Genomic DNA, 12,509 nt, shown 5'->3' with positions numbered 1-12,509 from the left:
GGAAAAACCTGGATATTTCCAAAACAAAAAAATAGGCAGAAGCTTAAGGTATTTACATGATTTGAAAAAAACCCCGAGATGGGAAGAATTAAACTTTAGGAGATATTGGGAAGCACTATTCTTTGTTTTGGACAGTGTTTTCTCTTCCTCTGTTGTTATATTTAATGACTCTACTCACTTAGTGAGTTTAACTCACCAAGTTAAACTTAACTTTACTTAAATTAAATTTAACTTAAGATATTCATATATATAAATATATATGTATACAGATATTCATATATATATATATTCATATATGTATCATTTCCCCTGGATTGTAAGCATATTGAAAGCATAGGTCAGCTCAGTTCTGCTTCATTTATTCATGGAAAGTGCTTAATAAATACTACTGGTATTATCTAAATAAACTGAAGGATTGAATGGATGAAAATATAATGATCATGTGAACAGGAATGTCAATCAGATATCCCTATTAGAATCAGAGGTAGCTTGGAATTTACTTGCAATTTACAAAGCATTTTATTTTCAATAACCCTGTGAAATAGCACAAAAGTGAGTGGTTCTATTTTACAGATGAAGAGACAGAAATGTGGGGAAGTTATGATAATTGCTCATGGCTATACAACTAATAATTGTCAGACTTATGACTCAAATACAAATCTCTAACTCCAAGTTCAAGGTTCTTTGCATTTTAGCAAGCTGCTTCTCATGTTTAGCTTGGAGAAATAAGATGGGGTCTTTTAAAATGTGAATGGATAAAATACATTAAAGCTAAATATTCTTTATAGACTTTCCCTTGATAACTTTTGACTAGAAACCCAATTTTTCATTGTACATTCTATCCTAGTGATGCTTTGGGAAAATGAATTATTATGCAAAAATTATCCAAGAAAAGTTTTTCACAAAACTTAATTTTTTTTTGCCGACTATTCAGAAAGGTCAACAAAATACCCTGCATCCCAACAGCAGATTTGTACCTTGGAGTAGATAGAGATTAGTTTATCAGCTAGGCATTGGGATCTGATTTAAATGTAAAAGCAAGTAGATTTGAAGCTGCCAAGCTGCAGATTTTGCCCTTAATGTATTACAATTAACTTAGAGGCTCTTAAGGTTCTGAAAAGCATAGGATTTCATATGCTGTTCCACCTTCAGGGCAGTATTATAGGCTCATCTGTGTTGAAGAGAGTCTGTCAATTTGGGCTTTTAGTCCAACCTTTACTAAATTTATTGGAATTTCTGTTTGGTCTGAATATTATTTGATATGACTTATATAGTATCTATACAACATCAGTTAATAGAATGTAGTACAAATTAAATTGAATGACCGACTTTTAGCAAATGTTATGTAAAATAAATGGTTTCATTTATTCCTCATCCTTACTCTCAGTGATGCAGAGACAGAAATGTGAAGATTGAATATGTTTATGACAGAGGACTTTGGGTATCTGCGATCATGATGTGGTCCAGAGACATAAATAATACAGTGCTCACAGGGCCTTGCTCTAGGGTGCTGACGTAGGACCTCATGTTTATAGACAATGGAAGGCATTTAGCACAACTCTTTCATTGTGTTAAAATGGAAACGGGCTCAGAGAGGCTAAATGATCTGGACAAAGTCACAAAGAGAGTAAGTGGAAGAGTTAGTTTTCTTCCCCTTCTAGTTGGACTCCAAAGTTAGCATTTTTTCCAGTGCATTGTTGAGCAATCAATTATTGATTATATATTAAAGTAATTAGGTGTCTGGCACTGTGCCAAGTCCTTAGACTACAGAGATAAAATGAAAGTATCCCTATCCTCAAGGAGCTTACATTCTACATATACAAATATAGATGATCTATATGCAAATTAAATGCAAGGTAATTGTATCTATGGTAGGGGTGGGGAGTATGGATTAAGGGGAGTAGTAACCAGGGGAATCAGAAAGAACCCAGCAAATTCTCATCAAATGGTAATAATCACATCAAATATAACATCCTGCTTGATCTTATATTCTCCTAGGCCAGAGGGTGTGAAAGTCTGACTATGGTGACTGACTACCCATGTCATTTGTCTTTCCTTTCTGCTTATCTCTTTGACTCCATTGATATTTAGTTCATTTATTCTTCCCTTTTAAAATCTGTCCTCTTTCTTCATTGGAGGTCCATTCTGGCTTTATCATCCTGTGGTAGTTACCAAAGAATTAGATGAAAATTCAAAAAGATCTCAACTGGAACATGGATAAGACTCATCTCTACAACATATCCATAGGTAAAAGATAATATATGATTGAAAATCTTAAGATGTGGTGGAAGTGTACCTCTGACTTTCCAAGACAACTTTCTTCACTTAGGGATATTTCTATTTTTTGGAAGCTTTTCTTTACCTCAAGACTGTATCTTCCTCTCTACAACTTCCAATCCTTGGTTCTGTTTCTACTCTCTGATGTCAAGGAAAACAAATCTAATTCTTCTCCTGACAGTTTTTCAGACACTTGAAGACAATGATTACCTTCACTCTGGGCAAGACCATGAGCCTCATCTCTAAAATAAGTCAATATGGTATAATTTCAACATCTTTAAAAATAAGTCAATATGGGAAAAAATAAATGGATTTTGGAATCCTGAGGAATTAAAATTTCTAGTAAATAGAGGTGTTCCAAAGTGGGATTTGAGAAATAGTAGGCTCCTCTTTTCCTTGGAGGTCTTTAATCAGAGTCTGAATGTTCACTCATCATGTATATTAAAATGGGATGAAAAGATTATATTCTAATCTTTCCTCATAGTTTATCAGTTCTCTCTCTCTCTGGAAGTGGATAGTATTTTTCATCATGAGTCCTTCAGAATTGTCTTAGAACATTGTACTAATCAGAGTGGCCAAGTCTTTCTCATTTGATCATTGCTACAATATTGTTGTTACTCTATGAATGTCTGTACTTCTCAGCAACACAATGATTCAAAACAGTGCCAAAGGACTCATGTTGGAAAATGCCATCCACATTCAGAGAAGGAATTGATGGAGTCTGAATGCATATTGAAGCATACTATTTTCACTTTTTTATGGTTCTTTTTTTGGCCTGCTTCTTTCACACTATGACTAATATTGAAATATGTTTTACATTATTGAATATAAATAACTTGAAATTAAATCGCTAACCATCATAGGGAGGGGTTGTTGATGATGAGGGAGATAATTTGATGGATGTTAAAATTACCTTTACATATAATTTGAAAAAATATTATTAAAAAACCAAAATTGCTTTTATTGTATGCAGTGTTCTCTTTGTTCTGTTCACTTCATTTTGCATGAATTCATATAAATCTTCCAAAGATTTTTTCTGAAACCACCCTGCTTATTATTTCTTATAGTGAAATAGTATTAAGCCACAATCATATATTACAACTTGTTCAGCCATTCCTCAATTTTTGGTTAGGGGGTGACACTTTGGATGTCACTTATTGTGTTTTCAATGTGCCGAATATTAAAAAAATAAAATAAAATTTAAAGTTAACAACAACAGCAACAAGCAATGGGTAACAAACAAAATGTGTTATGTTGTGAAAGTCAGAATCTTAAACTTACTGAAACTGCCTCTCCTGACTCTAAGGACTTAACTTTTTCCTAGGGAACCTGACTTAGGTACTTATACTCCACACTTCTGACACCTAGCAGTCTGAGCATCTGTGTATATGAGGGGATGATTCTCTGCTCCCCTAACTCTCCCTTCCATAGGACATGTAGAAGCACCCAGACCCTCTAGGCTTCCAACAATCTGCTTTTTCTAGGTATGCAAAAAATTTATGGCATCTGGAATGAGGGTTTCTAGGTAGAGAACTTGACCTTTAGTCTGAGCTAGGAGGCAGGGGGCCATCATGATTTCTCTACTAAATAGATAAGTTTGAGAAAGTTGACTTTATTTCATTCCTTCAGTGAATACATATTATACTGTACTATGTTCAAAGGAACTTTCTCTCTGGCAGAAACAATAAGACATAAAACATGGATAAATGGGATGTATTTAAAATTATACATTCATTAAAATATGCATTCATAAAGAGGAAGACAAAGTGCCAAGATAGCTGAAGAAAGAGACAGGATTTCCGTATGAAGAAAACTGAGGAAGGATTTAAGGAAGAAAGTGAAATTTCAGCTAAGCTTGAAAGGATATGCTATCTATAAAATGGAAAGTATGATAACATTTGGACTTGCCTAGTTCATACAGATATCTTAAAGATAAAGTTAAAAAATATGGATATGGAAATGATTGGAATAAAAATGTCATATAGTATTAGTATAATATTATATTTTTTGAAACAATTATGATAAGCAAGTTGTATTTAAAGATTACATGAGAAAAATTCAGTAAATACTTATGTGAACATAAATTCATCTAGAGAAAGCATCTCTGTGGTATCAAAATGAAGATGATGAAAGAAAAGGAATCATATCACATGCTTTGTCTAAATAAAGCTACCTCCTGAGTGTCCATGCTCTAGAAATTATCAAAGAAAAGAATTCTATGAATCTTTTTTTATTTTTTTAGAGCAACTTGAAACCATGTAAATCTAAAGTAAACTCTATGAAGAAACATAAGAGGGAAAAATGAACATGCATCTGCCCTTGTCTTCCATACTGGGATTCCCTAGGGTCCCAAGCCGACTCTCCAACTGAGAAAATCTGGCTACCATCTTTTCTGTATATCACATGCTGCTACCGTTTAATTCCCCTCTCCTCCCCTGCCCCATGATTTCTGAATGTAAGATCTGGGGATATTGTCCCAAGTGGAGTGAGGAAAGGACCTTCATTGTATAAGCTTAAACTAATGGGGGCTCCGTATGATTTAAAGAAAACAAATTGTTTCAGAATTCTAGGGCTCCATGTGGGAGGGAGAAGCTGGCAGAGCAGTGAATGGTATGCTCCAGCCAAGTAGGAGGGGGAAAAGTTAGAGCAGTTGCATTAGTAGATCCTGGCAGCAGTTATCAAAATCCCAGATGTCTCTTTGCTGATGTATGAGTAATGACATGGCTTGATGTTTATGGACAGCTTGTGCTCTCACAGAAAAGGTGTAAGGAAGGGGCTGCCACTGTCTCCTACCACAAGATGTCACTAGCATCGCTCCGGTGCTCAATGTGTATTGACAACATGTCGCTGCTCATATTATTAGCAGTTGCCTTTAATTTTTTTCCCCCTTTTAATACATAGCTCTATAGCTTCTTTATTGAAGGTGACAATACAAGGGAAAGGGATAAAAGAACCTTTCCCCCCCCTTTTTTTTGTCCAAATACTTTTAAGTTGTAGCATTTAAAAATGTTTCTATAGTCTGGAAAGATAAGTAAGGAAATTAAAAAAAAAGAGGGGGGAAATAAAGATATGAATTAGCAGAGACTTCTACCAAAATGGAGCATTTAAGTATATGTTTGTCCATGGCACTAATCACATAGTAAACTGTGTTATTTTATATCCTAACTTGTCTAATCAAATGTACACATGAGGCTCCTGCCACTTTAGAGTATGGTGTAATGAGTTGAGCAGAGATTTTTGTGTTTAAGAGTGTTGAATTTTTTTTCCCAAAAGGGTATCAAATTCTATGTTATGATTATACCCATACTAAATAAATCTACATTAAAAGGCTCTCTGTAAAATTTCCAAGATTGTACCAAAGAGTAAGACACTTCATCTTGGCTGGTGAGAACGATTTAAGTCCCCCTCCCCCTTCCTTTCCAGCCCTTCTAATAACTGATTTCTCCCCCCCCCATCTAATTCAAGGAAAACAATGGCTCAAATATAGTTTTTCTAGAAACTGTAAAAAAAAACCCGATTCTGTGGTTTAACAGCTGTGCCATTTATGAGGGATTCGAGTGTTAAAACTCAGGCTCCAGCCCTGGGCTGGTCGGTATCTTTCCCAATGTAGGTAAACCCGCCAGCTGCATGATGGAAACATTGGAGGTTAACGATATGTCTTCTCGTTATTTCCCTCTCTGTATTATAAATCACACTCTCCTGAAGCGCCTGGATCTTCTTTCACACTTACAACCAACCCATGCTTTAAAGTCCGTCTTTAAAACTGATCACCTTGACAGGAGAGATAAACTTTTGGAAAAATAGCTGCTTGTTTATCTGTATATCTCTCTAGAAAAGGGTGCCAAAGAGCTTACATAGTTATATAACTGGTATGCAAATTGTCAGGCAAGGTATAGGGTGAGGTCAGATTTAAGGAACCCATTTCCAATTCGTAAGAGGATTAAAGAATTGAAGGTACCATAATAGTTATGGGAAAGAGAGAGAGAGAGAGTGACTGAGATGGAGGTGAGTTCAGATGAATATGACCAAATCCCACAAGGCCTCATCTAATTTGGAGAGCTAGACTTAATGTGCATTCTTTTTGAGACTTACCCAACCCTCTCCATTCAGGCTGATAATTTCCTGAGATTATGGTTTCTTTTTGAGACGCTTTAGCTCATCCTAAGTTGATAAATGACCAATAGACTCCCCCCCATATGGTATTTGCCAGCTGTTTTTGAACTTTTATGAACAATTCACTCATAATTTGATATTGATTAAGATTCATGTTACACAAAAAAATAATTTACATGGTCCTTTTCCAAACTTTAAAGCATACTTCTAGATCCTATATATTTGTGTATACATGTGTAAAGGATGTGATTGAATGGAGATAAAAAAATTACATAGAAAAATGTATAGTAAAACTTAATATAAAAATACATTTTATTTTTCTTTGCCATAATGCAACAAATATATTTTTTAAAAATACATAGTATAAAGGTGATTCAAAAGTTTCTTCCTTTCTGTAGCTTAGTCTCTATTGGCACTTATGTTCCTGATGTACAAACTACCCCTTACATAAGTTTCATGGACTCTTCTGTTCCATTCTGCTACAATACAATAACTTATAACTGCAGTGAACTGAATGGTACTCTCGAGACCACCAAGAGTTTTCAAGGGTGGACCTAACTTACAACCAGAAAGTAGCTTGTGTATCAGGAGAGTATGATACATTCATTCAATAAATACTGTACCTTCTATTCTTCCCAACACTCCATATTAATAGAAATGGAGGAGATGGAGAATTCATCCTATAACATCTGATATGGAATTTTTGTTCTCTCTTTTGTCTGAATATCTTTTCATATAGCTGAGAGACCTTCTCTAGGCAGTAGAACTAGTTGACAATAATCTCATTGATTGTTTGGTCAAGGGAGGGGAAAGGGATTGATATCAGACTTTTTTAGAAGACATAGATTTTTTAGTTTCAGTCTTTTTTTATTAAATATTCATTTGGTAGATCCTGTTAGTGAATGTGGGCTCTGATTAGGCAACTTTAGGTAAAGACTAAAATAATTTGTGTGCGACTTTTTCCTATTCTTTAAATTTATCTGTTGGAGTTTTTAGTCCTATGAGAAATTCTACAGACAAGATGGTGCATATGGTAGGAGCAATTTCTGCACCAGAGTTCCCTGCCATGGGACCTAGGATAGACCCTAACTCAAGGAGATTAACTTTCCCACAATCTCCTTTTACTTTGTTAGTCCCAAATTAATCAATCTTCACAGAGTGAAATTTTAAATGTGAAAACAATGGTTTACACCTGTGATTGCTTTGTGAGATATGAATCTCATTTATCAGAAAGAAAATAACATGATCAACAGAATGGATCAGTCTTACCCTAGCAGTCTGTCCATTAGTAAGTTCAGGCCAGAGAGGAGTAGCCTAGTGGTAGAAGACTTCCATTGTGGTATTGAAGATTTCAGTTTAAGTCAAGCTCCTGAAAGGGAATCAGTCTTGGGTGGAGAGAAACAGAGAGAATATCTCACTTCCATTGGCCATGCCATCAGAAAGAAGGGACTGATAGGATGCTTCATCTGACTTGGAAGAGGGAAAGACAGACCAAGGACAAAACATGGACATGTATTGACACTCAGTGACATATTCAGAAAAACAGTAATCAGAGGGGAGGAGGCAGCTTCAAAGCACAACATTTTGAATCAGAGAAGAATTCAAGCTATAGATTCAAGAAAGAGCTTTCAGTAATCAGAGTTGTGAGTTTACCCTCTGAAGACATACTTTACACTCTTGCTACATTGCCAATGTGTTGTAGGTTTAATCTCATACATTCTCTGAATTTTTATGTATTTGTGGAAGACTTTTTCTTATTGTTCCAAGCTTGATACATATCCTTTTAAAATATTAATTAATTCTGACTGATAATCATTGGGGGAACATGTTTTTGAACAACCAATACCAGAAATCATAGAGTTTCTCAGTTATAGAATCTTGAAGAGAGAAGTAAGTAATTAGCCACACTCTTTAGGTCTGGCCCACTGATGAGGAAATGGTTTGGCAGGAGGATATTCTTAAAAGGTCTTGAAATTGTCCTTGAGATATAACTGGCTTGAATAAATGACTTGGCTTTCTGGTAACCTAAGGGAATAAGAGATGCATGCTCACCTGGACACAGGACCTGTCAGACTTGGTATATGTCTCATTACTCTGGGGGTCATCATACTTTGCCCTACTGATTAGGTGTATTTGGAGGTGGGACAGATCTATACAAGCTAAGTGCTATATCCTTGTTGAATATCCTTACTACTGATAGCTACATAAACCTCCTTGTACGTAATGTGAGATAGTTTTCATGTGTGTGATTTATTTTGATTGTTGTTTGTTTTTTTTAGGGTTTTTTTTTTGCAAGGCAATGGGGTTAAGTGACTTGCCCAAGGCCACACGGCTAGGTAATTATTAAGTGTCTGAGACTGGATTTGAACCCAAGTACTCCTGACTCCAGGGCCAGTGCTTTATGCACTGTACCACCTAACCACCCCTCTTGATTTTTGAACCTGAAGCTTGAGACTGTTCTGAATCTGGTCTAGTTGACAGCATTATATAAGCTCTTTGGAAAATCATTCATTTACCATTCCTGGGATTAAAGCAGATGATGCAGAAGATAAATAACATGCATATTATATACCAGTATTAACCTAATGTTAAAAGACCTAAAAAAAGACTTTTTACCACCTTAGGTGGACTCATTGCTTCTTCAAAACAGGACACAATTTTCAGTATTTAAGAAAGGACATGGATAAGAGTCACAAAGGGTAGGGAGTGATGTACTTCAGTGGCAGGAGTTCCACCACTGATTGGGGTTACAGATCCCTGAAAGTATTGAAGGAATGATCTGAGTAGATAGAAGAATATCAATAATTGGTATGGCACTTTGGAGTCTTCCAATATTATTTCCATTGATCTTTGCAAAAAAATGAGGAAACCAGGGGATGCATTTAATGCAATTAAATGAATGGTTCTAGCCAAGATACTAATAAATGATTTTAGGAGTCAGTTATCTCAATGCTTGATTGGAATTGGGGCACTAAGTTGAGATATCCTCAAAAAAATTTTTCAGACATAAGTTATTTTATATTTCCTTTAGGCTAGTAAAATATATTAATAGCAAGAAGGTTAATAGAATTGAATCTCATAGTTGGAAGGACTCTCAGGGGTAACCTTGTCTATCCCATACCTGGGGAGACAATCTTATTTAAAACATCTCTGACTAGTGATCATCCAGTCTCCACTCCAACCATCTTCAGCAAAGGGGAACTTATTACCTGATGAGGCATCCTTTTTTTTAAACCTATGAATAACTTCTGTAGGAAGCTTTTCCTTATACCAAGTAGAAATCTGTCTCTCTGCAAACTTCTACCTGTTCCTAGTTCTGTCTTTTGAATCCAAGATAACAAAAGTCAGTCCCTTTGGCTGTGGATGAAGAAGTAAGTGGATAAGTCTAGACAAGTTAACTAACTTATTAAACTTTATAGATATGGTAAATAATGGCAAAATAATGCCAAAGGTGAATTCAAATCCAGATCTTCTGATTCCAAGTCCAGTGCATCATCTTAACTTTTTTCAATGTTTCAGACCCATTGTGGGAGCTTGGTGAAACCTATGGACTTCATCTCAGAATAGGATTAAAATAGATAAAATAAAATATATAAGGACATATTAATTTCAAAATACAATTATCAAAATACTAAACAAAAGAAGAAGCTCACAGACTTTATAGTAAGAATCACTGTTCTACAGTCTGGAACTATGCACAAAGGGCAACAAAAAACGTGCATACCCTTTGACCCAGCAATACCACTACTGGGTCTGAAGAGATGATGAAAAGGGGCAAAAACATCACTTGTTCAAAAATATTCATAGCAGCCTTGTTTGTGGTGGCAAAGAATTTGAGATCAAGTAAATGTCCTTCAATTGGGGAATGGCTTAGCAAAATGTGGTGTATATATATATACATACATATATATATATATATATATATATATATATATATATATATATATATATATATGTCATGGAACACTATTGTTGTATTAGAAACCAGGAGGGACAGGATTTCAGGGAAGCCTGGAGGGATTTGCATGAACTGATGCTGAGTGAAATGAGCAGACCCAGAAAAACACTGTATATCCTAACAGCAACATGGGGGTGATGATCAACCTTGATGGACTTGCTCATTCCATCAGTGCAACAATCAGGGACAATTTGGGGCTGTCTGCAATGGAGAATATCACCTGTATCCAGAGAAAGAATTGTGTAATTTGAACAAAGAACAAAGACTATTACCTTTAATTTAGGAAAAAAATCTGATATCTTATTGTCTGATCTTGCTATCTCTTATACTTTATGTTTCTTCCTTAAGGATATGATTTCTCTCTTATCACATTCAATTTGGATCAATGTATACCATGGAAATTGTATACAATGTATACCATGTGAAGACTGGCAAATTGTCATCTCTGGGGGGATGGGGGAGGGAAGTAAGATTAGGGGGGAAAATGCATAACTCAAAATAAATAAATAAATAAATAAATAAATAAAGAATCACCGCTCTACATCATGGAGTAGCCAAAAGCTTCTGTTCCGTCCTTCATTCCCCCTTTTCCTTTCCCCTTCTCTTCTTCCTTTCCTTCAAAAGAACAAACATTTATTTAGTGCTTATGATGTACCCGGAAAATGGCTTTTTCTTCCTCCTTCCCTTGACTGCTTATCCTAAAAGAGTTCTCTGAACAGCCAAAGAAACCTATGATCAGAAAGTGTTTCATGTTTTAGGTAAAATATGAATGATTTTTTTTGTTACCTTTTTCCTGTATATTTCTAAATCATGGTAATGAATTTCTTTATTGACCAACCTCTTCCCTCTAAACATTTTCTTCCTTCAATTACATAGTTATATGGAGGCTTTTGTCTAGACACGTTATGTGTCTAGGCAGTTCTATTACCATTAATGCCACCTACTAGGTCTTCTGTGATGATTCCAGACATATAGCTCTTTTCTTTCTCTAATTCCTTTTATACAAGCCTATACTTCATGGCTGCCCTTTGTCTTGTCCTCCAGTTATATGTGGTTTCCAATTTATCTCAATTTTGATGCAATTATCTTGAGAGGCAGTGAGTATGTGGGAAAAATCATATTTAAAGGTTTAAATAGTAGATTTGAATCCTGCCCTATGATCACATTAGCTATTATGTCTGAGAAGGGATTTGAATCTAGTTCTTCTGACGCTTAAGCTCTGCACTCTTTCTATTATGTCATACTGCTTTTCACTGAGTACAAGTGACTCCCATTTTAGTATTTAAAAAATAACTTCATATCTCATTTGATCTTCACATTCACCATTTTACAGAAGAAACTGAGTCTCAGAAAGAATAATGTCACATACTTAGCAAGTGTCACAGTCAGAACCAGAATCTAGTTCTACTGACTACTTGTCCATTGAGTTCCCTTTCCTTTGTACTATCTCTGCTTCTGTATCTAGGAAAAAAATTAGGATTCCATGAGAAAGATGATCAGGTTGGAAAAAATGATGAGTAGGATTCCAAAGAACAATTAATAGGACTATTTTCATAAAAATCAAGTTACCCTCATCATAAAACATAAACAGAGACAACTAATTGAGTTAGTTGTATACTGGGAATGAATTTTAGAATGACACCAATGAATTCTAGAATGATATCATTCTATAAACAAAAGATTACTCATGCAAATAAATGTAACTGGCTCTAAATATCATTCTCCTTTTTCTGAAAGGTAAGTGTTCTCAAGGGCAGCTAAGTGGTGCAGAGGATAGTGCATCAATCTTTGAGTCAGGAGGACAGGAGTTTGAATCTGACCTTAGACACTTAGTAGCTGTGTGACCTTGGGCAAGTCACCTAATCCTCACTGCCTCATATTCCGGCCCTCTCCAGTTATCCTGATTCATATCTGGCCCCTGGACACAAATGACTCCTGAGGAGAAAACGAGGCTGGTGACTCAGCACAGTATTCCCTCACTCAAATCCAATTCTTATGCTTGTCATGGCATCACTTCCCTGATATGATGTTCCTCTTCTAGAATGAAGAACAAATATTATTATGATTATTATTATTAGGTATCCCCAAGATTCAGTCCTTTTTCTCTTGCCTCCCCATACTCCCTCCATTGGCAATCTCATAGTCTATCATGGCTTCGATT

Source organism: Macrotis lagotis, chromosome X (assembly GCF_037893015.1).
Source record: "Macrotis lagotis isolate mMagLag1 chromosome X, bilby.v1.9.chrom.fasta, whole genome shotgun sequence".
In the NCBI taxonomy this organism is placed as follows: domain Eukaryota; kingdom Metazoa; phylum Chordata; class Mammalia; order Peramelemorphia; family Peramelidae; genus Macrotis; species Macrotis lagotis.
This window is presented reverse-complemented; position numbering follows the sequence as displayed.